Source organism: Salarias fasciatus, chromosome 22 (assembly GCF_902148845.1).
Source record: "Salarias fasciatus chromosome 22, fSalaFa1.1, whole genome shotgun sequence".
NCBI lineage: Eukaryota > Metazoa > Chordata > Actinopteri > Blenniiformes > Blenniidae > Salarias > Salarias fasciatus.
In genome coordinates, this window is record NC_043765.1 from 31,156,946 (window position 1) to 31,182,158 (window position 25,213).

The 25,213-nt window shown below is 48.7% G+C and overlaps 8 non-coding genes across 8 annotated transcripts; 2 read left to right on the top strand and 6 right to left on the bottom strand.

The window, feature by feature from the left end:
- Window positions 1-351: 351 nt before the first annotated feature.
- Window positions 352-424, bottom strand: trnar-ucg (transfer RNA arginine (anticodon UCG)). The gene has a single exon. It is a non-coding gene; the product is annotated as a tRNA-Arg (tRNA).
- A 2,624-nt stretch (window positions 425-3,048) lies between these two features.
- On the bottom strand, window positions 3,049-3,122 carry trnai-aau (transfer RNA isoleucine (anticodon AAU)). Its single transcript has one exon. It is a non-coding gene; the product is annotated as a tRNA-Ile (tRNA).
- Window positions 3,123-3,674: 552 nt separating this feature from the next.
- On the bottom strand, window positions 3,675-3,746 carry trnae-cuc (transfer RNA glutamic acid (anticodon CUC)). The gene has a single exon. It is a non-coding gene; the product is annotated as a tRNA-Glu (tRNA).
- A 2,976-nt stretch (window positions 3,747-6,722) lies between these two features.
- trnai-aau (transfer RNA isoleucine (anticodon AAU)) lies at window positions 6,723-6,796 on the top strand. Its single transcript has one exon. It is a non-coding gene; the product is annotated as a tRNA-Ile (tRNA).
- A 3,328-nt stretch (window positions 6,797-10,124) lies between these two features.
- trnar-ucg (transfer RNA arginine (anticodon UCG)) lies at window positions 10,125-10,197 on the bottom strand. The gene has a single exon. It is a non-coding gene; the product is annotated as a tRNA-Arg (tRNA).
- Window positions 10,198-17,321: 7,124 nt separating this feature from the next.
- trnar-ucg (transfer RNA arginine (anticodon UCG)) lies at window positions 17,322-17,394 on the bottom strand. Its single transcript has one exon. It is a non-coding gene; the product is annotated as a tRNA-Arg (tRNA).
- Window positions 17,395-18,690: 1,296 nt separating this feature from the next.
- trnai-aau (transfer RNA isoleucine (anticodon AAU)) lies at window positions 18,691-18,764 on the bottom strand. Its single transcript has one exon. It is a non-coding gene; the product is annotated as a tRNA-Ile (tRNA).
- Window positions 18,765-20,533: 1,769 nt separating this feature from the next.
- On the top strand, window positions 20,534-20,606 carry trnar-ucg (transfer RNA arginine (anticodon UCG)). The gene has a single exon. It is a non-coding gene; the product is annotated as a tRNA-Arg (tRNA).
- The last annotated feature ends 4,607 nt before the right edge of the window (window positions 20,607-25,213 follow it).

A 25,213-nucleotide genomic window follows, 5' to 3' on the forward strand; every position in this document is an offset into this window, starting at 1 on the left:
CAGAGAACCAGCCGGATCCATCGGTCCCGAGTCCTTCTCCAGTCCAGGAACATCCAGAAGGAGCTGATGACAGTGATCAGGTCCATGAACATATCTCAAGCGAGCCCTAAGCCTGACTGGGACTCCTTCAGTGTCATCGACCATCAGGATGGAGTGGAGGACGCCACAGGAATGCAGGGATTTCCTCCAGGACTGAAGAGAAGCTCAATGACAGATCATATTGGAGCTGCTTTCCAAACCCAAGCAGGTTCTAACATTCACAGGTGAGCAGAGACAACACCTTGTGAAAGAACAGATGAATCAGTAAACACACAGCAACAAGATGGTGGCTGAGACAATCCCAGATACTCCTAACCACGAAGGGACTTGAACCCTCAATCTTCTGATCCGAAGTCAGACGCCTTGTCCATTTGGCCACGTGGTCTTGTGTGAAGTGGTTCTGGTCAGTGGTTCTGGTCCAGGATTAAGATAACTCCAGGTTCCTCTCAGTGGTCCTGGTCCTGGTCTAAAGTAAATATCTATCAGGCTCCTTTCTTCTTCTCAAATAGTTTTGTGGTCATATTAGTCTGACAGCTTCTGATAGTTCTGACTCAGTGAGAGGAGATTTCATGATTTGTGTGCAAATGTCTGAGCAGGTTCAACATTTCGACTGCTCAGATGGCGTTCCTCGTCTTATGTTAACAGGCAAATGCAACTGGCTGGAGCAGTTGTCCACTTTCTTCCAAAATGTGTCTTTATTATGCTTGAAAGACAAAGATGACTTCAAAAACAAATCGCCAACCACAGGAACACCTCCTCAGTTTTTCATCCAAATCATCAGCATAGTGGATTGACCAGGAGTCCAACACTGGTGAATGTTTTGTCTTCACACTAAATCACATTCAGTGAAAACCCTTCTTCAAGCCCAGTGGAGACTCCCACTGAGAAATCAAGAAGGTGAGACGACACAAAGTGAAGAACTCTCCATTAGAGATCGTGGAAGACTGAACATGTCCTCTGGAATAGGTGGACCCACTGTTTGCCCCTGAACACTCTTTATTGTTACCGAAATCTCTTCTTTTCTGAACACATGGTTTCCACCAGTTATATGAGCATTCTCTGAAGAAGCAGTACTTCTTGACGTAGATGTCTTCCAAAACCATTGTGCTTTAATTTCCTGAAGAGAGTTTGTCACTAAAAGAAATGCAGACATCAATGCCACTACTTTACAGTACAAACGGTACCTTGAGGCCATTTTTTCCAGCTCCATAAACCCCAGGCCGGTGTTGGAGGGCATCAAGGCTATTGTGGACTGTAAGAACAGACCTCCGTCTTCCTCAGCAGCCCCCACCTCATCTGAGGACTTCAGTTACTTTTAAGTCTGTTTTGACAGGGAGAACACTGACCCCGCCCCCTCCCCTCCACTGACACCAGCTCAGTCCTGAGTTAGGGGACATCTTCACCTCCATCTCCAACCAGATGTCCACAGTGTGGCTCCCAGCCAGCTTCAAGACAGGAGCAATAGTGGCCATCCCCAAACAGTCCAATGTCACATGACGAAATGACTGCAGACCTGTGGCACTCACTTCCAGACCTGCCAAATCCCTGGAGGGATGGGTTCTGCCTCCTCTGCTGCTCCTCTCCCAGGCCGGCTTCACATCCTTTTCTCCTTTTTGAAGAGGACAACAAACAATCGAGAGGAAGTGGAATGGGTGACCAGCTAATGATAACAGGTGACAACAGATCCACAGACGATGCCGTCTCCAGCCTGCTGCATCCTGCTCCCAGTCACATTGAAAGCTCCAGCACATCTATTAGGATGCTGTCTGGTGACTCCAGCTCAGAATTGAACTCCATCAGCCCCAGCAGACTCATCAACACACCGCAGACTCCACAGCTTGGACCCTCTCTCTGTCTGTCTCTCTCTGTGGTTTTCCAGCTGCACTCAGGCTGATCAGCATCAGCTGTTGCTCTTGCTGCTTCAGGTAGAAGGTCCATAAGAGCCTGAACCAGCAGACTGGACCCCAGCCTGGACCCTCAGGCAGTGAGGCTCCTGAACGGTTGCCCCCCTCCTCTCTCTGCCCATCCAGAGGCTCTCCCCACTCCCCACTGTTACAACAGCTGTGAACTGGACTCTAAAGACCAGAAGTCAGAGACCAGTCTGAACCTTCCCTCTGTGAGCTGCAGAACCTCTGTTACTGTCTGCTTCTCCTCTGTGCCTTACTTACTTACTTAGTGCTCCTGCATTGGGCTGGCGTCCCGTCCCGTTGCGTAGAGCCGACCAGAGAAACCAGGTTTTTCCAGCACAGGCGATCTTGTGCCAGCAGGTCTGTGTCCTTCACGGTAATTCCATCTTGTCAGAGGTCGTCTGCGATGATGTCAAGCCATCGAGTGCGGGGCTTGCCTCGTGGTCGTCTCCTGCCTGCGGCCTTTGGATCAAACTTCAAAATAGCTCTTGTCGGGTGGTCAAGGGGAAGACGGAGAACATGGCCGAACCAGCGAATGTGGCGCTGTCCCCCTCTGGGTCTTGGCCTTGATGTGGCGAGGGGGCTTGCGTGTTCCAGTGATCCTGGAGAGCGACACCGTCTGGAGCTTGCTCCTGTTAGGGTCACCCTTGGCGGGACGGTCTCCAGGTAGGTTCCTGACAAACAAAGACCCCAGTGTGTCGGTACACTGTGAGGTGGCAGCCCCACCAACCGACTATCCTGCGGAGGACTAACAACCCACCCAGGAGAAACCATTTTGTTACGACACTGACCTCTGTGCCGGCACTGGATTATTATTTTTATATTTTATTCTCTGTAGTCTGCTGATTTCACACTGTGGGGGGTTATAGGACTGAGAGAAGGACCTTGCACCAATGTTGCATTAATATATAAAAACTATGCAGAGTTTGAATGTTGTAAAGAAATTTCATTGTCATGTTTATCATGACATTTAGAGGTTGGATTGATTAAAAGCCACCAGATGTGATCCTGAACTGATTTGGAATCACTTCCCTTACAACCAGACACCTCCTGCTGAAGGTGCGGGGCCAGCTGTGTTCCCCACAGTCACCATTGAGTTCTGTGGCCAGTATGGGGGTTGAACCCATGACCTTGGCGTTATTAGCACCACGCTCTGACCAGCTGAGCTAACTGGCCTACTCAAGGTGAAATGGAGACGAGGGTAGTTAAAGATAATTCACCAGATATTCAGCTCAACCAGTGAGAGATTTGGCTGCATTGGCAGCAGCCTCTTCATTGATATGAATTATCCATCAGTTCCGAGGTGAATCGTTTGCAGAGTCCTGGATCAGGTATCTTGAGACTTTTCAGGTGTCACACAAGTGTCAGCGTCTCTAAAACAAGACAAGATGAGCTTCTGGTCTTCTCTGTCATCCAGAGAGACTCTGACTGCATAAACTCTCCTCCAGCTGATGAACTCTGTCAGGAAGCACTCAGACATCAAACCACTGTCGTCTCTCAGCCTGGGCTTTCTCTCCACTGGATCCTCTGCTTCTTCCTGCTGACTCTTCAGGTCCGTTGCTGCTGGTAGAACCTGGTCCTGGTCTTGGTCTGATTCAGTTTCCCATTCACAAGTAATTGAGCTGCAGACTGAACATGGATGTCACAGAGAAGGAGCACAATAGAACAGTTCTGCTTTGGATCCTGCTGTTCTCCACACAAACTCAAGACCAATTCTGGAAGAGACTCTTCCCTGACCGGGAATCGAACCCGGGCCATGCCTGTGAGAGCGACAAATCCTAACCACTAGACCACCAGGGACTTGGTGTGTTCATGTAGAGAATCATGGCTGTGAGATTGTGAGCTGGAAGTTTGACGTCAATCCTCCATCCATCATTTTCTACAACATCAGAATTGGATCCAGGATTTTTCACGGAGCGGCCAAGATCTTTTTAATGAAGAGACCAAAAGCTACAACATGCTCCTGCTGACACCAACTGAAGTGTTGATTTAACTCTGAATGATGATTTTGACATTTTCTGAAGCTCCAGTCAGAACAGTAGAAACATGAAGCCCACAGAGAAAACGTGTGTGTCGTCCTGCTCTGACTGGATTATCTCCTCTGAAGCTGTAATGTGCAGTTTACCTGCTATGTTTGCGACCTTGGAAAGGATTAAAGAACATAACCACACTTCAGCAAAGACAGCCTCTGAAGCGGACGGACTCCTTCACAAGATGAGCACATTTGAATTCACATTCATGCTGTGCTTTTGGAACTCGACACTGGGGAAGACAGAAACTCCAAATAGAACCTCCAGACATGAACACAGCTGTGCAGCTGTGTGGGACAGCTCAGGGAAATGTGCACAGATGTGGCAAAGCTGAAGGCTCTGAGACGGTCCAGCTGCTGGAACGGCCCCCATCCCGCCGCGGGACCCTGTCTGTCCTGATGACCACGGCGTCCACGAATCATCCAGCCCGTTGCTCCCGCCCGCTCGGACACCTGCTGTCTTCATCCGCCGGTGGAGTGCTACCTTCGACTCTCTTCGCCGCCGCTTCCGGATGTCCCGACCATCCAGCATTTCCCATGGGACTTCACCGGGTTATCGGGATTATCCTGGACTTCCGTGTTGACATGGACGGAGAAACAGCCGGCTTACAGCCCCCGGTGGAGCCGGACACCACGTGATCGCGGGAGGTGGCTGCGGCCAATCCCATTGGACACAGCTGACAGGAGCAGTGACATCATCAGCAGGTCGTCCTATTGGTCTCCTGAATGCTCGCTCTATCGCAAACAAATCCTTCTCTCTGAACGAACTGTTCACCAGTGAAAACCTGGACCTCCTGGTCCTCACTGAGACCTGGCAGAGAGACGGGGAGTTCCTCCACCTGGAGGAGCTGTGTCCTGCTGGACGCTCAGTCCTCGGTTGGCCCCGCCCCCGTCGCCGTGTGGGGTCTTGCTGCTGTGTACCGTGACAGGTACACCTGCAGAAGGATGAACTCTGACCACTACACCTCCGTTGAGTCCTAAATGATCACAGTGGTCTCCTGTGACATATTTCACTGTGTCCTGGTCCTGTGTCTCCTAAATGACGTCAATGACTTCCTGTCATCCACTTTAAAACTGGATAAAGTTTTGGTTCTTGGAGATTTCAGCCTGCATGTTGATGATGGTTCATGTAACTCAGCAGCTGACCTCTGACCTCTGACTGAATTCTTTAATTTCCAGCAGTAGGGGTCAGGCCCCGCCCACAGCAAAGGTCAGACTCTGGACCTGGTGTTCTCACTCGGCCTCCATGTTAGAAGTGTGTGTGTGGAGGATGTCCATCTGAGTGACCACAGCTGTGTGTCTTTTGAACTGATTATTCCACCTGAACCTCAGCCTGCCTCTACAGAGGTAGGAAGGAGGATCATCACTGAACCACAGCTGAGAGATTCTGGGCCTTGTTTGACTCTCGTGATCTGGCCCACTGGTCTGATGCTGATGCTTTATGTGCTGCTTTAACTCACTCTGTGGCTCCATTATAGACCGAGTGGCTCCACTAAAATCTCGCAATGTCTCCAGAAAGCAGCCGTCTCCCTGGTTAAAGGACAACAAGACTATGTCTGCTCAAATAAAGTCCCAACATCTCCATGATACGCTGCTCAAGGAGTGCCGGCCCGCCGAGCTGCACGTCTTGGTGTAGGACCGGGGCTCTGCTCCGCATGCCGATGTTTCGAATTAACTGGTGCCCGTGTTAACTTGTGACCAATACATGACTGAAACTTTTAATAGTTCTGGCGAACGTTATCGACAGTTACAGTGAATGTATACGTTCAAAGTCTTTTGTGAGTCTTATGGTGCGTTCACACCGGACACGTCGCGGGCGTCGTGGGCAGCGCTTTTCTATGCAAAGTCTATGGTGGACGATCGTCGTGGAGCGGCGGGCGGCGGGGCGGCACGTCAGGAGCGTCAGGAGCGTATTATGGGCGCTGATATTATGGGTGCATGTAAACATGCCTACTGACACTCCCAGCAAGTCACTCAACAACCTGAAACACTGATGAACCATGGAAAGACCATCAAACATGTCTTCCCCTCAGTGAACCATTGTGTGAGAACTCATTCAGCCTCTAATAAGGTGACCACTGTGTCAGCAGGTCTTTCAAGGTGTGCTGCTTTACTGAGTCATTTTCTCAATCTCTCAACTGGGTTCCCCCAAGAATGGTAAGGGAGGGACTCTGGTCTTTGTAATGCCAGGGAGCTGGCAAAGGTCTTTGATCAACTCCGACTCAAAGTCAGTTTCCTCAATTCCCTAATGCTCAGCTGGTCAGAGCACGGTGCTCATAACGCCACATTTGCAGCTTTTGGTCTCTTCATTAAAAAGATCTTGGCCGCTCCGTTAAAAATCCTGGATATGATTCTGATGTTGTCGAAAATGATGGATGGAGGCTTGACGTCAAACCACCAGCTCACAATCTCACAACCATGATTCTCTAGATGGAAACAACAAGTCCCTGGTGGTCTAGAGTTTAGGATTTGGCGATCTCACTGCCACGGCCTGGGTTCGATTCCCGGTCAGGGAAGAGTCTTTTTCGTCTTTGCCTTGTGTGGAGAACAGCAGGATCCAGAACAGTTCTGTGCTGAAGTCAAAGAGGGTGGTTTTGGGGGGCGGGGTTAATCCACCATGCAGATGATTTGGATGGAATCACTGAGGTGTTTCCACTGAGTTTGGGAGATGACTTTTCAAGTCTCATTTTCCAGTCAGAATCAACACACATTTTAGAAGAACGTAGCTTCCAGCACTGACTGCAGCAGGCCAGTTAGCTCAGCTGGTCAGAGCGTGGTGCTAATAACGCCAAGGTCATGGGTTCAATCCCCATACTGGCCAATGACTGGAATTCTAACTCCAAGTGCGGAACCCAACTTTCCCCACACATTTCGAGGGACATCTTTGTCAGGAAATTGACTCTTTTGAGGGTCCGTATTTACTTCACACGGGGACAAGAACCAGTGATAGGACCGTGGACTTAGTTTGCACCAGGACCAGAACCACTGAGAGACTTAGTTTGGACCTGAGCCTGAGCTGGAACATTGTGACTTTGGTTCTCATGATGGATCTGAAGATGCAGTTGATGGTCTCAGGCCAGCTGGCAGCTGGAGATCTTCCTGTAGCTCCATAGGCCTTGACCCTCCACCGTGTCTTCCCAGGGCTCCTGCCCCACAGGTGTTGGAAGAATGATGGCGAGTTGTCCCGGGTGCTCTGATCTGGACATGTCAGCCATCGATGGCTCCCAAACACAGTGGAAAGTTCCAAATCATCCACAAATGCTGGTTGGATGCAGCAACAGCTGATCAGGGTCCTCCGAACAGCTGACGCTGTAAGAGCCGCTAGCGTTATGGACCACTGGCCGGATCCAAAACAGCTGCTGAGAAAGTCTTTGGGGATTTTGTGTTGAGGTTTGGTTTTCCCACACGACTCCACCATGGCCAAGGTAGGGAGTTTGAGAACAAGCTGTTTGCCAAGCTTCAAGAGTGCAGTGGAGTAAAAGGGTCCAGAACCACATCGTACCATCCCCATGGGAATGGTCAGGTGGAACGATTTAACAGAACATTGCTATGGATGCTCCGAAACCTCCCAGAGACGGCAAAAGCAGACTGGAAAGCGTCCCTCAAAAGTGGTCCATGCCTACAATTGTACACGTAGTGAGGCCACTGGGTATGCACCCTACTTTCTGTTGTTTGGGAGAAACCCCAGACTTCCCATTGACTTGATGTTTGACCTCACAGTGAAAGAGCAAAGCATGTCACACAGAGATTATGCTGAAAGGTGGAAGGCTCGCATGAATGATGCTTACAAACTTGCCTCAGAGACAGCATACAAAGAGAGTAGGCGAGGAAAAATGCTTTATGACAGAAAAGTACATGGTGCAGAACTGGACACAGGATGCAGAGTACTGGTCAGAAATTTCAATGAGACAGGAGGAGCAGGAAAGCTAAGGTCATTCTGGGAGGACCAAGTATTTGTGGTGACACAAAAAAAATACAAGGACAGCCCGGTCTATGAAATTAAGCCGGAAAATGGAAAAGGACGAGTCCTGGTGGTCCACCGGAATCTTCTGCTGCCGTGTAACTTCTTACCAATCGAAACAGAAAACACACGTACAGAAGCAAGGAAGAAGAAACAAATAAACAAAAGAAGACATGAACAACTTGAGCAAGAACAAAGTTCAGAAGAGGAGGATGACTGGGAGAGTAATGGAGTGGTCAGCAGATCACCAGGAACAAGGTGTCCAGCATCAGTGGCCAAGGGAACCTGATCCTGACCCAGAAAATGTTACGGCAGGAGGTGATCAAGAGAGTGAAGGGGATCAACATGACACAGATGCTGAGACCCAAGGAAATGACAGCTCTCAACCAGCCATCCTGTATCACTCTTCTGAAAACGAGAATAGTGATCAAGCAGATGCTGAATCATCGCCTGTTGAAGAAAGAAAGTATCCTTTCAGAGTAAGAAAACCAAAGTTGAGGTTTACTTATCATCAGTTAGGACAGCCTACTGTAGCATCTGACTAAAACATTTCATAGAGGTGTAACTCGGAGATGAAAGTATCATTGTAAAGAGCTCAGAATTGCCATTATTGTTAGTTGATATACGAGTTGATAAGCTCATTGAATGTTGTGATATGCTGATTTGGTTTGGAAATGCAGAATAAGATCTTGGAATCCAGCTTGGACTACACTACCATATGCTAAAGAGAGGTCAGAACTGTGTTAAGATGCCTTACTCAGAGAGGATGCAGATACCCATGCTAAAGTTGGAAGTGGCAGTGGATTGTCATCGTGCACAATGACACCACCTGCAAGCATATGACACCAATGGGAGAGACCTGTCATATGAACTTGTGGCAACAGCCATGCATTCTGATGGACATTGTTGAACTCTGACTCCTACTCAGTTGTAACCTGCGTGAATGCAATTGATAATTTGCTGCATAAGGTCAGATAGTGTCATGTCGGGACGCCATGTAATTTTTGAGGGGAGAGTGTAAGGGGAACATAGGTTACCCCCCATTTGATTATTATTTTACTTTTAGTTGTTTCCATTGTAATTTGTTTCATTCCCTAAAACTGTATTCCCGTCCCCATCAAATGACAGACACATAGGCTTGTACCCCTACTTCACCACCAGAGGGAGTATCCCCAAAAGTGAGCAGGGCTCTGGGCCAATATTGTGGAACGCACCCAGACAGAGGTGACAGCCATGTGTCATGTGTTTTTCAGAGACTGTTCACTAAAGCTCATCTTTAAAAAACCCACACGAGTCTGGTTATTCCTTCAAGTGTGCATCATGTAGAAGTTGTATTATTGTTACCGTTGTGGTTGAATGAAATGCCTCCCAATTTAATAATTCCTCAAATTCATTAACCTGATGGAGTTTCACATACGTAGGTCGTCTTCTTCTCTCTCAAGGATAATGCTGAAGGGTTGTTTACCTAATTACCCAGTGACCAACTGTTCCCCACCCTCCGGACAGGAGTTCAAAGCTCAGGTTTTCTTTTTACTTTTAGCCCTGCAACTGCTAAACAGCTTCAAACCTTTGCCAACTCACACTTTTTGTGTCACTGAAAAAAGACAATCATGCTGGAAAATGTGGTTCTAATCAGCCCATCAGTCTCAACATCCATCTGCATACAGCTCTGTTTAACACACTTCCGAGAAAGATTCCGAGTTGTGCCGGGTGCTCTGATGTGGACATGTCAGCCATCGATGGCTCCCAAACTCAGTGGAAAGTTCCACATCATCCAGAAATGCCATGCTATGTCTGCTATCTGTGCTGGCAGCCAGCTGGTTGGAGGCAGCAACAGCTGATCAGGGTCCTCCGAACAGCTGACAGAGCTGCTGGTGTTATAGAGAACCGGCCGGATCCATCGGTCCTGGATCCTTCTCCAGTCCAGGAACATCTAGAAGGAGCTGATGACAGTGATCAGGTCCATGAACATATCTCAAGCGAGCCCTAAGCCTGACTGGGACTCCGTCAGTGTCATCGACCATCAGGATGGAGTGGAGGACGCCACAGTGCAGGGATTTCCTCCAGGACTGAAGAGAAGCTCAAGACAGATCATATTGGAGCTGCTTTCCAAACCCAAGCAGGTTCTAACATTCACAGGTGAGCAGAGACAACACCTTGTGAAAGAACAGACAATCCCAGATACTCCTAACCACAAAGGGACTCGAACCCTCAATCTTCTGATCCGAAGTCAGACGCCTTGTCCATTTGGCCACGTGGTCTTGTGTGAAGTGGTTCTGGTCAGTGGTTCTGGTCCAGGATTAAGATAACTCCAGGTTCCTCTCAGTGGTCCTGGTCCTGGTCTAAAGTAAATATCTATCAGGCTCGTTCCTTCGTCTCAAATAGTTTTGTGATCATATTAGTCTGACAGCTTCTGGTAGTTCTGACTCAGTGAGAGGAGATTTCATGATTTGTGTGAAAATGTCTGAGCAGGTTCAACACTGTGACTGAGACATGAGGCTCACCTGCATTCTCCTGCAGCCACACCAAGTTCCAGAAGCCAGCACTCAGTCCTCTTGGAGTTCAGTGGTGTGTTGAAGCTGATGAAGTCCAAGTCAGAGTCACGCTCCAGGAAGCTGTTTCACACCAAACCTTGGGAATGTCACATGATTTGAACTCCACAGTTTCAACAAAGGTCAACTAAAACAACTAACCTTGAAGAAAGAAGAGAAGCAGAAATGTTTGTCCTTAAACTGGCACAGGAAGACGCTTTCCCACAGGACGTCCAGAGACTGAAAGCTCAGAAAGTGAAAACTCTGGACAAGAACAAGAGGTTCCACCAGTTGAATGCCTTCCTGGACAGTTCTGTAAAGAAGACATTTAGCTGTGTCAAAGATGGAGGAGAGAGCAATGAACTCTGGCAAGATGGAAACGAGAACTCCTGAAAAACCTTCAGCAACATCTGAAATGGAAAAAAACAAGAAATTCACAAGTGAATGACACTGTGGTCCTACAAGTTGACAGACCACCAAGAGATGAGTGGAAGCTCAGCAGAGTTGTAGAAGTTGAAGCTTGTGCTGATGGAAAGGAGCCAAAGTTAAGCTACTTGTCAGCTGCAGCAGAGCAGCACAGCTTGAAAGACCTGCTGACACAGTGGTCACCTTATTAGAGGCTGAAGGACTTCCAAAGAAAGGTTCACTGAGGGGAAGACATGTTTGATGGTCTTTCCATGGTTCATCAGGGTTTCAGGTTGTTGAGTGACTTGCTGGGAGTGTCAGTGCTGCTGCAGGTATGAGTTTTGAAGCATGATGAACTTGACTGTTGTTTAACGTTGGGACAGGAAGGAGAAAGCTCCAACAGTTATGAAGGTAGTTCGAGAGCTTTTCCTGTTGTGACTCAGTGAGAAGAGATTGTCTGAGATCCAAGTCCAGACTCTCCTGCAGCCACACACACTTTCAGAACCCATGACCTTGGTGTTATTAGCACCACGCTCTGACCAGCTGAGCTAACTGGCCTGCTTCAGTTTACTCTGGAAGCTACGTTCTTCTGACATTTGTTTTGATTTTGATTGCAGAAAAATGAATGAGACTTGACAGTCATCTGTCAAACACAATAGAAATTCCTCAGTGATTCCATCCAAATCATCTGCATGGGGTTGTCTCTCGTCGTTGTTCTGAAATCAGTCTTGTCCATGTCAAAAATAAAAATCTGCTCCAGGGTCATTTTGTATTATTTTCAATGCAGCCTTTAAATCCAGGCTGTCAGTCCACCTTAAAGGAATATTTCAAAAGACAAACTGAACAGAGCTCACTGCTCCTTGATCAGGTCTTCATTGTGTCTTATATTGGCGACATAGCAGAGTCAGTCACACAGATTGATGAACCAACGCTAGTCCAGCCGTTCTTGTGTTGTAGCTGACGTCTATCAGCTCAGGTGTGGGTTTGTTTTTAAGGCGGACAGATTCCCCAAACCCACTAAACTGTTGGTGTTAACGTCCGCTGGTTCCAGGCTGGTTCAGGCCCAGTCACAGTGTGTGTGTCTGCATGGTGCACGCTGCTCCGTGCACCATGTAACTTGTTGTTACAAAGCTGTTCATGTCGGTTGAGTGAATGCAGGCGCGCCCGGCTGCTGCTGCTCACCGGTTGTTGCTGCTGCTCACCGGGGCTATCTGGCTCCTCGCTTGGCTCCTCGTCATCGCCTCTCTACAGCGCCTCATGATGTGGGCACGCAGGGTCCTTTTGTGGTCCATATTGGTCTGGACTGTCCTGCCACTCCTCCATCCACCCGTGGAAGGATTCCGACAGTGTACGGCGGCGGAGCTTCTCCGGCTCCGCTGTCACCGGTCCGGATCTCCTCCAGCAGCTCTGAACCACCATCCGGACATCTGCTTCCAGCCTCGCCCAAGACACGTCCATCGTGGCTCTCGGCGGGGCTTTCTTTTCGGCGGCTCCAAGGGAATTACTTCAATCCGGTCCTCCACTCGCCGTCCGCCCAGAAACACCGGCAGGACTGTCAACCACAGCGTGCTAGCCCGCCTGGCTAGGTCGGCTAAAGCTCCAGCTAACGCTCCCCGCTCCAGTGACAATAGCAACATCAACGTCGGTCTGCTGAACATCGGCTCTCTCTCACGAGCAAAGGTCAACTCATCCAAGATCTCCTGACGGACCGTAAGCTTGACTTTCTCTGTTCAAATGAGACGTGGCAACTTCCTGGTGACTTCTCCCAGCTGAACGGTGCTACTCCGCCGGGGTTTGTTTACATTAGCAAACCTCGCGGCTCGGGTCGCGGAGGCGGTCTCACGATACTACACCGCGAGAAGTGGAAGGTCCTCCCAGTTTCTCTGCCTGCTCTCTCATCTCTGGAATGCCTGGCCTGTCAGATCTCCGGCCCCACTCCCACCATCATTGCCACCGTCTACCGTCCCCCCAAGCCTCACTCCGATTTTTTAAATGAATTTTCGGCCCTTCTCACCCACTTATCCACTCTCTCTCCGAATGTAATTCTGCTGGGAGATTTCAACATACACATGGACAATCCTGCTCTCCCCCTTACCAAGGACTTCTCCTCATCACTCGACAGTTTTGGCTTCCTTCAGTTTGCAGATTTCCCCACCCACATCAAAGGACACAGCCTGGACTTAATCTGCTGCTCCGGTCTCACCCCGTCTGACTGGACTGCTGCTCAACTTCATATTACGACCATTTCCTCCTCTCATTAATGTCTCCCTCCGTCTGTCCATCTCTAAGGCCCCCCGTGTCATTTCATTCCGTAATATAAAGGATATTAGCATGGACTCCCTCTCCTCCTGCATCTCCACCCTGACTTTTGACTCCTCCACCCCCGATGACCTTGTCTCTCTGGACAATCATGGACTCTCTCACATCCTCAACTCACTCGCTCCTGTAAAATCTCGCTCTGTTTTCTTTACCCGGTCCACTCCCTGGTTCACTCCTGATCTCCGTATCATGAAACTCAAAAAATCGTCAGCTTGAAAGACTCTTTCGTAAATCTGGACTCAACATCCACAAAGACAAGTATACTGCTCATTTATCTCTTTATAAGGACTCCATATCTCACGCGAAATCACAATATTACACCGGTCTCATCTGCTCTAATGCTGGCAGCAGTAAGACACTCTTTTCTCTTTTCAACAGCATCATCCAGCCCCCAGACTCTCTACCCCCCATCTGTACTCTGCAGAGTCCTGTAACTCTCTCCTCCAGTTCTTCAACAACAAGGTCTTGAGAATCCACCAACACCTCGGCTCCTCTACCTCCCCTCTCCCCTCCTCTGAACCTCTCCCGCCATCTCATCTACTTTCCACCTTTGACCTCCCTCCGCCCTCTGACATCTCCAATCTCATCACCAAGTCCAAGCCCTCGACCTGTCAGCTGGACCCCCTCCCCATAGTCCTGGTCAGATCCTGCCTCCCCTCTCTGCTCCCCCTCATATCAGCCATCATCCACTCCTCGCTGTCCTCTGGAACTGTTCCCGCTCTTTTTAAATCTGCAGCTGTCAGCCCCATCCTGAAGAAACCTGGTTCAGATCCCAACAACTTCAATAAGCTCCGCCCCATTTCTCACCTTCCCTTCATCTCCAGAATCCTAGAGAAAATTGTTGCCTCTGAACTCCACTCCCATCTCACCCTCAACAGCCTTGATGAACAGTTCCAGTCCGGTTTCCGTCCCGCCACAGCACTGAAACAGCAGTAATAAAGATCACAGATGACCTTCTCATGGCAGCTGACTCCGGTCTCATCTCCATCCTCATCCTCCTCCATCTGAGACGGCCTTCCTCACCGTCTCTCACTCCATCCTGCTCAATAGACTCTCCTCCATCAGCATCACTCACTCCCCCCTTCTCTGGTTTCTCTCCTCCCTCACTGGAGCTCTCAGTTCAACCAGCTCAAGTCCTTCACCTCTCAGCCCTCCCTGTCACTTCTGGTGTGCCCCAGGGCTCTGTCCGGGGGCCCCTCCTCTTCATCATATACCTCCTTCCCCTCTGTCACATTTTCTGGAAATATGGCATTAATTTTCACTGCTGCACGGAGACACCCAGCTCTCTCTCTCCAGTAAACCTGACTCCACTCTCCCTCCCTCCTCCCTCACACTCTGTATCTCTGAAATCAAATCCTTTAAAAAATTCCTGGATCCAGACACTGATCCGGATCATCACCAAAATTTAATGGATTCTAAGTTAGCCCAAGACGCACCTTTCCACAAAGTTTCATTGCAATCCGTCCATAACTTTTTCCATAATGTTGCTAACAATCCAACCAACCAACCAACCAACCGACGTGATTCCATAACCTCCTTGGCGGAGGTAATTATTGCGTTTCAGAGTTTGGATCATTTCTGGCTTCATATTCTCAGCAGGCTAACACCTCGGTGCTTCAAGAATGAAACTCACCAGGATACGGAGTCATTCAGGAGCTGCTTCACCTCCGGTTGGATCCAGACCGGGTCTGCGCTGCTCCGCAAGTTTCTCCCGAACTTCTGCTGCAGACCACAGCACCAGGAAGCCCTGGTCTCCTCAGACCACCGCTTATTCTTAAAATCCATTTCTTGGCTGAATTAAACTAAATTAAATGCTGCCTCATCGCAGCTTTCTGATAAAGACAAAAAAAGGCAACTCTGTGTTTTGCCAGGGGAGACGTAGCCCCGCCCCCCAGGGCCTGACGTAGTCGACACATGGCCGGGGCCTGATCTGGGGCTGATTTAGCCCAGGAACCAGTTTCGTGGAAAAGGGGTAGAAGGGTCTTACATCAATTTTCCACTATTATATTAAAACTATGCAGAGTTTGAATGTTGTAAAGAAATTCCATTGTCATGTTTATCATGACATTTAGAGGTTGGATTGATTAAAAGCCACCAGATGTGATCCTGAACATCCCGCGGTAGGGCTCCGGCATCCGGAAAAATAGGATCCTTGCGGAAAGAGACCGGAGCTCCGCAGAGGCTCTGGAGCCGGACCGGAGCCGGACCGCGGCCGGTGTGCACCACAGCATTGATTTTAATGACTACGGATTAGCTGCGGTGTCCAGACCGCAGCCGTTCCGGAGCCGGACTGCATCCGGTGTGCATCGGGGGTAAGGGGGTTCAACCCATGACCCTGCAGAGCCAACTGACCTCCTGCTACCTGGAGGTGCAAGCGCTCCTCACCATCATAAGTTCAAAGTGCAGGATGGTGGTGTGGAAATGTTGGACTGACAACATGTGCATTTCTTCACTTCGAGTGTTGTTTTGTTGTATTGCATACCAATACTTATTATTTATTTTTGGTTGTGGAGCTGGGGTTGAAGTTGTTAGCCGTATGATTTATTAATTCTATGGTTTGTGGAGGGAAAATGAGAAGATCAGTGTATCGGATTTATTTCAGCTTCAAAATGCAAGTTGTACACAGAAGGAGCTTTTACCGAAAACAGCTGCAGCTAAACAGTTTTGTTGGAGACTGATCTCACGTTCAACAAAGTCAGCTGAAGATTAAAAGTGTCTGATGGTACACCACGCTTCAGTGTGCGGAGGTTCTGACGGTCCACGCCGTGTCTCCCAGTCCGAACACACCAGCTGATCAGGGTCCTCTGAGCAGCTGACAGAGCTGCTAGCGTTATAGAGCACCGGCCAGATCCATCGGTCCCAAGTACTTCTCCAGTCCAGGAACATCCAGAAAGAGCCGATTGCAGTGATCAGGTCCATGAACATATCTGAAGTGAGCCCTGAGTCTGACTCGGACTCCTTCAGTAGCCCGTATAATGGGATTGTAAGGTGAAGCCGATTGTAAAAGGTTCATGTAAACGCCCGAGTGGATCCGTTTCACTCGGAGCGGGTTGTGATTGGGATCCGATTGTACGAGGTAAATTACACTGATCGATAATCCGCTCCATGTCTCATATATGTGGCCTTCGACAGCAGAGCGGATTAAACTCGGGGATTATTTGCTCCGCGCATGCGTTCAATAGTACGTAAACGCAGTAAACAAGAAGCAGGAAAGTCAAAAAAAGCACAAGTGCTGGACGGTGGTTGAGAAACATTTTTTCAATAAAAACCACAAGAGAACAAACACTAGAGAGGAGAGATGGCTGCAAATTGCGCAACAGTGAGTTGTTCAGAGAGCACCGCAGCAGACGATGAGCGACCGCCCAGCCGGTGTTATGGATTAACTGGTTCACATGTGTAAACACATTCTGGTAACAGCAGATGTCAAAACAAGACTCAAAAAAGACTGTAAAGTTATGAATTTACTGTAATCGTAGATAACTCACGTTCGCTAGTAGGTTTTTCAACATCTGTTGGTCACAAGTTAACACGGAGACCAGTTAATTCGAAACATCAGCAGGTGCAGCAGCGCTCCGGTGATTTACACTGTGATGTGCTGCTGGGCGGGGCGGGACTCCAGTCGGGGGAACGCTCGCTCCTTGAGCAGCGTCTCATGGAGCTGTTGGAACATTTTTTGAGCAGATCCAGCAGATAAAAACTCTCTGCTCGACGCTGAGGACTGCTGCTGCAGAGAGGAAGACCTGGAAGTTCCACGAGAGACTTTGTGCTCATGTCACAGAACGCAGCATGATCCGCTTCATCCAGGGTCCTGGTGAACGAGGATTGATCGCTGATCGCTGTGTATACCGTCCATGTATACACGTGTTTAACACGATCGTTTTCAATCGGATTGGAAAAACACCATGTAAACTGGACCAGTGTCTCCGACCATCAGGACGGAGTGGAGGACGCCACAGGAATGCAGGGATTTCCTCCAGGACTGAAGAGAAGCTCACTGACAGATCATATTGGAGCTGCTTTCCAAACACAAGCAACTCCAACATTCACAGGTGAGCAGAGACAACACCTTGTGAAAGAACAGATGGATCAGTAAACACACAGCAACAACAAGATGGTGTCTGAGACACTTCTAACCACGAAGGGACTCGAACCCTCAGTCTTCTGATCCGAAGTCAGACGCCTTGTCCATTAGGCCACGTGGTCCCACTCGGCTATCTGCCCCACTAGGTCATCTGCCCCACAGCTTCATGCTGCCAGGAAGCTGTTTCACACCAAACCTTGGGGAAGTTGCTTGATTTGAACTCCACAATTTCAACAAGGGTCAAACAAAACAACTAACCTTGAAGAAAGAAGAGAAGCAGAAATGTTTGTCCTTAAACTGGCACAGGAAGACGCTTTCCCACAGGACATCCAGAGACTGAAAGCTCAGAAAGTGAAGACTCTGGACTTTGGAAACTTTGTTTATTAGGCCACGTGGTCTTGTGTGCAGTGATTGTGGTCAGTGGTTCTGCTTCTGCTCTAAATTGTCTCGAGCAAATCCACCCAACCTATGATCTGTTTCCACTGTCGTCTTCTGCTAAATACTACAGTACTTTTAACACTCTCATTTTCTATATTGAAGAGTTGTCGAGGCTCATTTTCCCCAGGCTTACCTGGATGATCCAGTACAGCTAGAGCAGCCTCTCCCCTAACTCTGGAGTTCTGCCTGAAGACGGAACCCATCATCAGGTGTACAGCAGTGGGACAGTGCCTGGTCAGTCTCCTCTCACCGTGTGATCCCCAGAAGCCATCTCCACACAGTGGCTAGAAAGCCTAATGGCCCCTGGTCTGGGAAACCAAAGCTAATGCTGCAGTCAGCCGCCACTCCTGAGACCACCACTCATCCTCCACCATTCTTGTGGAAGCTGTGGATCCTCTTTCTGGCTGGTTTATCCATCTTCAGGCGCGGTGCACCGGATACCTGACTAACAACAACTAACACCGGTGCTAGCTCCCTCAACATGCCTGCAGACATCTTAGCGCAGACGTGGGTGCAACCGGATGGCATACCATCACAGTCATCGCTCCTGGATCTACCGCGCAGACCTCGTCACATCCACCGGGGATCAGGCCACTGGTTTTCGTTCCTGAATCACGGCAGCGAGAGCTCCATACCGTCACTGTGGTCTGCAGCGCGTCCTGTCGCACAACAGCTCCGTCATCGGAGCACGGCCACTGAGGTCTGATAGCGCTGTGAGCCGGAGCGTCAGAAAACCTGGAGTGGATTACAGTGTCCTGCGCCCAATAAACAAACCGGACTTCAACAAACACATCACTCTTGAACAGCTAAACGTGCAGTCACTGTCTAACAAAGCCGGACTCATCCATGACCACATCATCGAAAAGGGGATGTTGTGAGACATGGCAACAGCCTGGGGTCTACTCTGTGTTCAACGAAGTCTGCTCCCCCGGGTGTTCATATTTGGATAAGGCCCGAACAACATTCACCATTGAGTCCTGTGGCCAGTATGGGGGTTGAACCCATGACCTTGGCGTTATTAGCACCACACTCTGACCAGCTGAGCTAACTGGCCTGCTTCAGGTAAAATGGAGAGAAGGGTAGTTATAGATAACTGACCGGATATTCAGATCAACCAGTGTGAGATTCGGCTGCATTGGCAGCAGCCTCTTCATTGATATGAATTATCCATCAGTTCCGAGGTGAATCATGTGCAGAGTCCTGGATCGGGTATCTTGAGAAGCTCAGCTGTGCAGGTGAAGCCTTCTTCAATGACTTTCCTCCTGAAGGTCAACCTCCTGACATCTGGAAATACTCCTCAGTCTGCTTTTCCCTCGCTGGACACATTCTTCTTCTTTCACCACAATGAATGTTGACCTGAACCCCCAAAACCAGCTGAGGCAGGTGACAGCGGAGGAGGGGGTGCAGAAGGGGAAACCTTGAGGTAGAGTTGTGTGTCGTCAGTGTTGCAATGGAAATTAATTCCATTCTTGCTGACGACACACCCGAGGGGAAGCATGTAGATGGTGAAGAGGGTGGGGCCGAGCATGGAGCCCTGGGGGACCCCACTGCCACCATGGCCAGTTGTTCGGGCCTTATCCAAATATGAACACCCGGGGGGGCAGGCCTCATTGAACATGGAGTAGACCCCAGGCTGTTGTCATGTCTCACAACATCCCCTTTTCGATGATGTGGTCATGGATGAGTCCGGCTTTGTTAGACAGTGACTGCACGTTTAGCTGTTCAAGAGTGATGTGTTTGTTGAAGTCCGGTTTGTTTACTGGGCGCAGGACACTGTAATCCACTCCAGGTTTTCTGACGCTCCGGCTCACAGCGCTATCAGACCTCAGTGGCCGTGCTCCGATGACGGAGCTGTTGTGCGACGGGACGCGCTGCAGACCACAGTGACGGTGTGGAGCTCTCGCTGCCGTGATTCAGGAACGAAAACCAGCGGCCCGATCCCCGGTGGATTTGACGAGGTCTGCGCGGTAGATCCACGAGCGATGACTGTGATGGTGTGCCGTCCGGTTGCACCCAACTCTGCGCTAAGATGTCTGCAGGCATGTTGAGGGAGCTCGCACCAGTGTTAGTTGTTGTTAGTCAGGTATCCGGTGCGCCGCGCCTGAAGATGGATAAACCAGCCAGAAAGAGGATCCACAGCTTCCACAAGAATGGTGGAGGATGAGTGGTGGTCTCAGGAGTGGCGGCTGACTGCAGCGTTAGCTTTGGTCTCTCAGACCAGGGGCCATTAGGCTTTCTAGCCCCTGTGTGGAGATGGCTTCTGGGGATCACAAGGTGAGAGGAGACTGACCAGGCACTGTCCCACTGCTGTACACCTGATGATGGGTTCCGTCTTCAGGCAGAACTCCAGAGTTAGGGGAGAGGCCGCTCTCGCTGTACTGGATCATCCAGGTAAGCCTGGGGAAAAGGGGCCTCGACAACTCTTCAATATAGAAAATGAGAGTGTTAAAAGTACTGTAGTATTTAGCAGAAGACGACAGTGGAAACAGATCATAGGTTGGGTGGATTTGCTCGAGACAATTTAGAGCAGAAGCAGAACCACTGACCACAATCACTGCACACAAGACCACATGGCCTAATGAACAAAGTTTGCAAAGTCCAGAGTCTTCACTTTCTGAGCTTTCAGTCTCTGGATGTCCTGTGGGAAAGCGTCTTCCTGTGCCAGTTTAAGGACAAACATTTCTGCTTCTCTTCTTTCTTCAAGGTTAGTTGTTTTGTTTGACCTTTGTTGAAACTGTGGAGTTCAAATCATGTGATTTCCCCAAGGTTTGGTGTTAAACAGCTTCCTGGCAGCATGAATCTGTGGGGCAGTTAACCTCGTGGGACCACGTGGCCTAATGGACAAGGCGTCTGACTTCGGATCAGAAGACTGAGGGTTCGAGTCCCTTCGTGGTTAGGAGTGTCTCAGACACCATCTTGTTGTTGCTGTGTGTTTACTGATCCATCTGTTCTTTCACAAGGTGTTGTCTCTGCTCACCTGTGAATGTTGGAGTTGCTTGTGTTTGGAAAGCAGCTCCAATATGATCTGTCAGTGAGCTTCTCTTCAGTCCTGGAGGAAATCCCTGCATTCCTGTGGCGTCCTCCACTCCGTCCTGATGGTCGGAGGCACTGGTCCAGTTTACATGGTGTTTTTCCAATCCGATTGAAAACGATCGTGTTAAACACGTGTATACATGGACGGCATACACAGCGATCAGTCATCAATCCTCGTTCACCAGGACCCTGGATGAAGCGGATCATGCTGCGTTCTGTGACATGAGCACAAAGTCTCTCGTGGAACTTCCAGGTCTTCCTCTCTGCAGCAGCAGTCCTCAGCGCCGAGCAGAGAGTTTTTATCTGCTGGATCTGCTCAAAAAATGTTCCAACAGCTCCATGAGACGATGCTCAAGGAGTGAGCGTTCCGCCCAGCAGCACATCACGGTGTAAATCACCAGACCTCTGCTGCACCTGCTGATGTTTCGAATTAACTGGTCTCCGTGTTAACTTGTGACCAACAGATGTTGAAAAACCTACTAGCGAACGTGGGTTATCTATGATTACAGTAAATTTATCAGTTTAATCCCCGAGTTTAATCCGCTCTGCTGTCGAAGGCCACATATATGAGACATGGAGCGGATTATCGATCGGTGTAGTTTACCTCGTACAATCGGATCCCAATCACAACCCGTTCCAAGTGAAGCGGATCCACTCGGGCGTTTACATGAACCTTTTACAATCGGCTTCACCTTACAATCCCATTATACGGGCTACTGAAGGAGTCCGAGTCAGACTCAGGGCTCACTTCAGATATGTTCATGGACCTGATCACTGTAATCAGCTCTTTTTGGACGTTCCTGGACTAGACAAGTACTTGGGACCGATGGATCCGGCCGGTGCTCCATAACGCTAGCAGCTCTGTCAGCTGCTCAGAGGACCCTGATCAGCTGGTGTGTTCGGACCGGGAGACACGGTGTGGACCGTCAGAACCTCCGCACACTGAAGCGTGGTGTACCATCAGACACTTTTAATCTTCAGCTGACTTTGTTGAACGTGAGATCAGTCTCCAACAAAACTGTTTAGCTGCAGCTGTTTTCGGTAAAAGCTCCTTCTGTGTACAACTTGCATTTTGAAGCTGAAATAAATCCGATACACTGATCTTCTCGTTTTCCCTCCACAAACCATAGAATTAATAAATCAGACGGCTAACAACTTCAACCCCAGCTCCACAACCAAAAATAAATAATAAGTATTGGTATGCAATACAACAAAACAACACTCGAAGTGAAGAAATGCACATGTTGTCAGTCCAACATTTCCACACCACCATCCTGCACTTTGAACTTATGATGGTGAGGAGCGCTTGCACCTCCAGGTAGCAGGAGGTCAGTTGGCTCTGCAGGGTCATGGGTTGAACCCCCTTACCCCCGATGCACACCGGATGCAGTCCGGCTCCGGAACGGCTGCGGTCTGGACACCGCAGCTAATCCGTAGTCATTAAAATCAATGCTGTGGTGCACACCGGCCGCGGTCCGGCTCCGGTCCGGCTCCAGAGCCTCTGCGGAGCTCCGGTCTCTTTCCGCAAGGATCTTATTTTTCCAGATGCCGGAGCCCTACCGCGTCAATCCAGAGAGAAGTAAGTCGGGTGCCGGAAGGAAACGCGATACGTGTTCCAAAATAAGTGACTTCAAAATAAAATCTGTGTGAATCACAGTGCTGCGGAATACCAGACTGCATCCAGTGTGCACGAGGGGTTACTGATCACACAAGTGTATTGGTAGTGCCGCGGCTGAGACAATCCCACAGCTGCTCCTAACAACAGAGGGACTTCAACCCTCAATCTTCTGATCCGAAGTCAGACGCCTTGTCCATTTGGCCATGTGGTCCCATTTGAAGCCCTTGTGTTCAGTGGTTCTGCTGCTGGTCTAAAGTATCTCCAGGTTCCTCTCAGTGAACAAGAGGTTCCACCAGTTGAATGCCTTCCTGGACAGTTCTGTAAAGAAGACATTTAGCTGTGTCAAAGATGGAGAAGAGAGCGATGAACTCTGGCAGGATGGAAACGAGAACTCCTGAAAAACCTTCAGCAACATCCGAAATGGAAAAAAACAAGAAATTCGCAAGTGAATGACACTGTGGTCCTACAAGATGACAGAGCACCAAGAGATGAGTGGAAGCTCAGCAGAGTTGTAGAAGTTGAAGCTTGTGCTGATGGAAAGGAGCCAAAGTTAAGCTACTTGTCAGTGAGTCAACATTTGAGAGAACGACTCAGCAAAGCAGCACAGCTTGAAAGACCTGCTGACACAGTGGTCACCTTATTAGAGGCTGAATGACTTCCACACAAAGGTTCACTGAGGGGAAGACATGTTTGATGGTCTTTCCATGGTTCATCAGGGTTTCAGGTTGTTGAGTGACTTGCTGGTTTGGCTTTGATTTGGTTTGGTTTGGTTTGGTTTGGTTTGGTTTGGTTTGGTTTGGTTTGGTTTGTTTTAGTTTAGTTTAGTTTAGTTTAGTTTAGTTTAGTTTAGTTTAGTTTAGTTTAGTTTAGTTTAGTTTAGTTTAGTTTGGCTTGGTTTGGTTTGGTTTGGTTTGGTTTGTTTTAGTTTAGTTTAGTTTAGTTTCGTTTAGTTTAGTTTAGTTTAGTTTAGTTTGGCATGGTTTGGTTTGGTTTGGTTTGGTTTGTTTTAGTTTAGTTTAGTTTAGTTTAGTTTAGTTTAGTTTAGTTTAGTTTAGTATTTTGAAGGTGACAGTTTCAAATAATTGCGACGATTAAAAAATAAAAAGTTATAACTACAGTCCGGGAACTTTTGGGTCCACCCTCGTAATTCAGCTTATTAGCTAATCTGTTTGTGTGTGTTTTTTTTTTTTTACTTTTGAGTCCCGTGTGCAGCAGTAGAATAAAGTTATTAGCAGACCGTGTCAAATAAAAGCTGCTTTTTTAAATCACCAAATATCTTAAATCATTCTTTATGTCCACAGATATGATAGTTTACACCAGAATAAAAACACGTTGAGCTTTGATTAGGAAAAGTTTCATTACAGTCCGCCTGTCTCTGAAGGCAGGAGTCAGCGGAAACTTTTTTTCTTTTATTATTATTTTTTTTCTTCCCCATTCTTCCGTGATGGTTAATAACAGATTTAATTAAAACATTGGGATTATTGCAGGACTGGCGGAAATGCAGATATTAGATCGGAGTTTGGGTCTGAATGGAGGAAATCCAGTTCATCCAGGAGCGACAGGATTAACCATCACTTCCTGTACAGCTGAGTTTAGGAGCTCTGGCTTTTCTGTTTCACTGTCATATAGTGAATATATTTCACAGACATATATTCATCCAGCTCTGACATCTGTGAGTGGATTTTTTTAATCAGCGGCACCTTGGTGAGACGGAGCTGTTCACCCAATGAGGGAGCTTTATTCCGAGGATGTGGACAGCTCTACTCGGAGCTGATCGATGCCTCTCAGAGCACCACACACCACAGGAGTTGCGATCGGAAATATTAAACATGTTCATTATCTCCGATCTCCCCTTCCGACGCCTCCCGAGAGGCTCCGACCGGAAAACATCTCTCTGAACACACCACACACCAGAGGAGGATCAGACCCGAACTCATTTGCATACTCCCGACAGTCGGACCCTGTTGGCTTCAATCGGGAGGAGAAGATCGGGGCAAAATTCGGCACGATCATCCTGTAGTGTGTGGAGGCCTTTAGCTGTTCTAGCACTGTGCTCTTCTGGACAGAGATCTGACATGTTGTTCCTGGTCTTTCCTGGAGTCATGCCTCGAGCTTGGGGGTTCCTGCCCCTCCCCCCATCACTACTGGACCACTGCTGCCTTCACAGCCCACATCTTCTCTTTCAGTTCTTGGTGTTTCTCCAGCAGTTCCTGTTCTTCCTTTCTGATGTTCTGTCACTGGATCCTCTGCTCCGACTCTTCAGGTCTGTTGCTGCTGGTGGAACCTGGTCCTGTCTCTGTCTGATTCAGTTTACCATTCACAAGCAATTGAGCTGCAGACTGAACCTGGATGTCACAGAGAAGGAGCACAATACAACTGTTCTGCTTTGGATCCTGCTGTTCTCCACACAAACTGAAGACCAATCCTGAAAGAGAATCTTCCCTGACCGGGAATCGAACCCGGTGAGAGCGCCAAATCCTAACCACTAGACCACCAGGCACTTGGTATCTCCATGGCTGTGAGATTGTGAGCTGGAAGTTTGACGTCAAGCCTCCATCCATCGTTTTCCACAACATCAGAATCGGATCCAGGATTTTTCACGGAGCGGCCAAGATCTTTTTAATGAAGAGACCAAAAGCTACAACATGCTCCTGCTGACACCAACTGAAGTGTTGATTTAACTCTGAATGATGATTTTGACATTTTCTGAAGCTCCAGTCAGAACAGTAGAAACAAGAAGCCCACAGAGAAAACGTGTGTGTCGTCCTGCTCTGACTGGATTATCTCCTCTGAAGCTGTAATGTGCAGTTTACCTGCTATGTTTGCGGCCTTGGAAAGGATTAAAGAACATA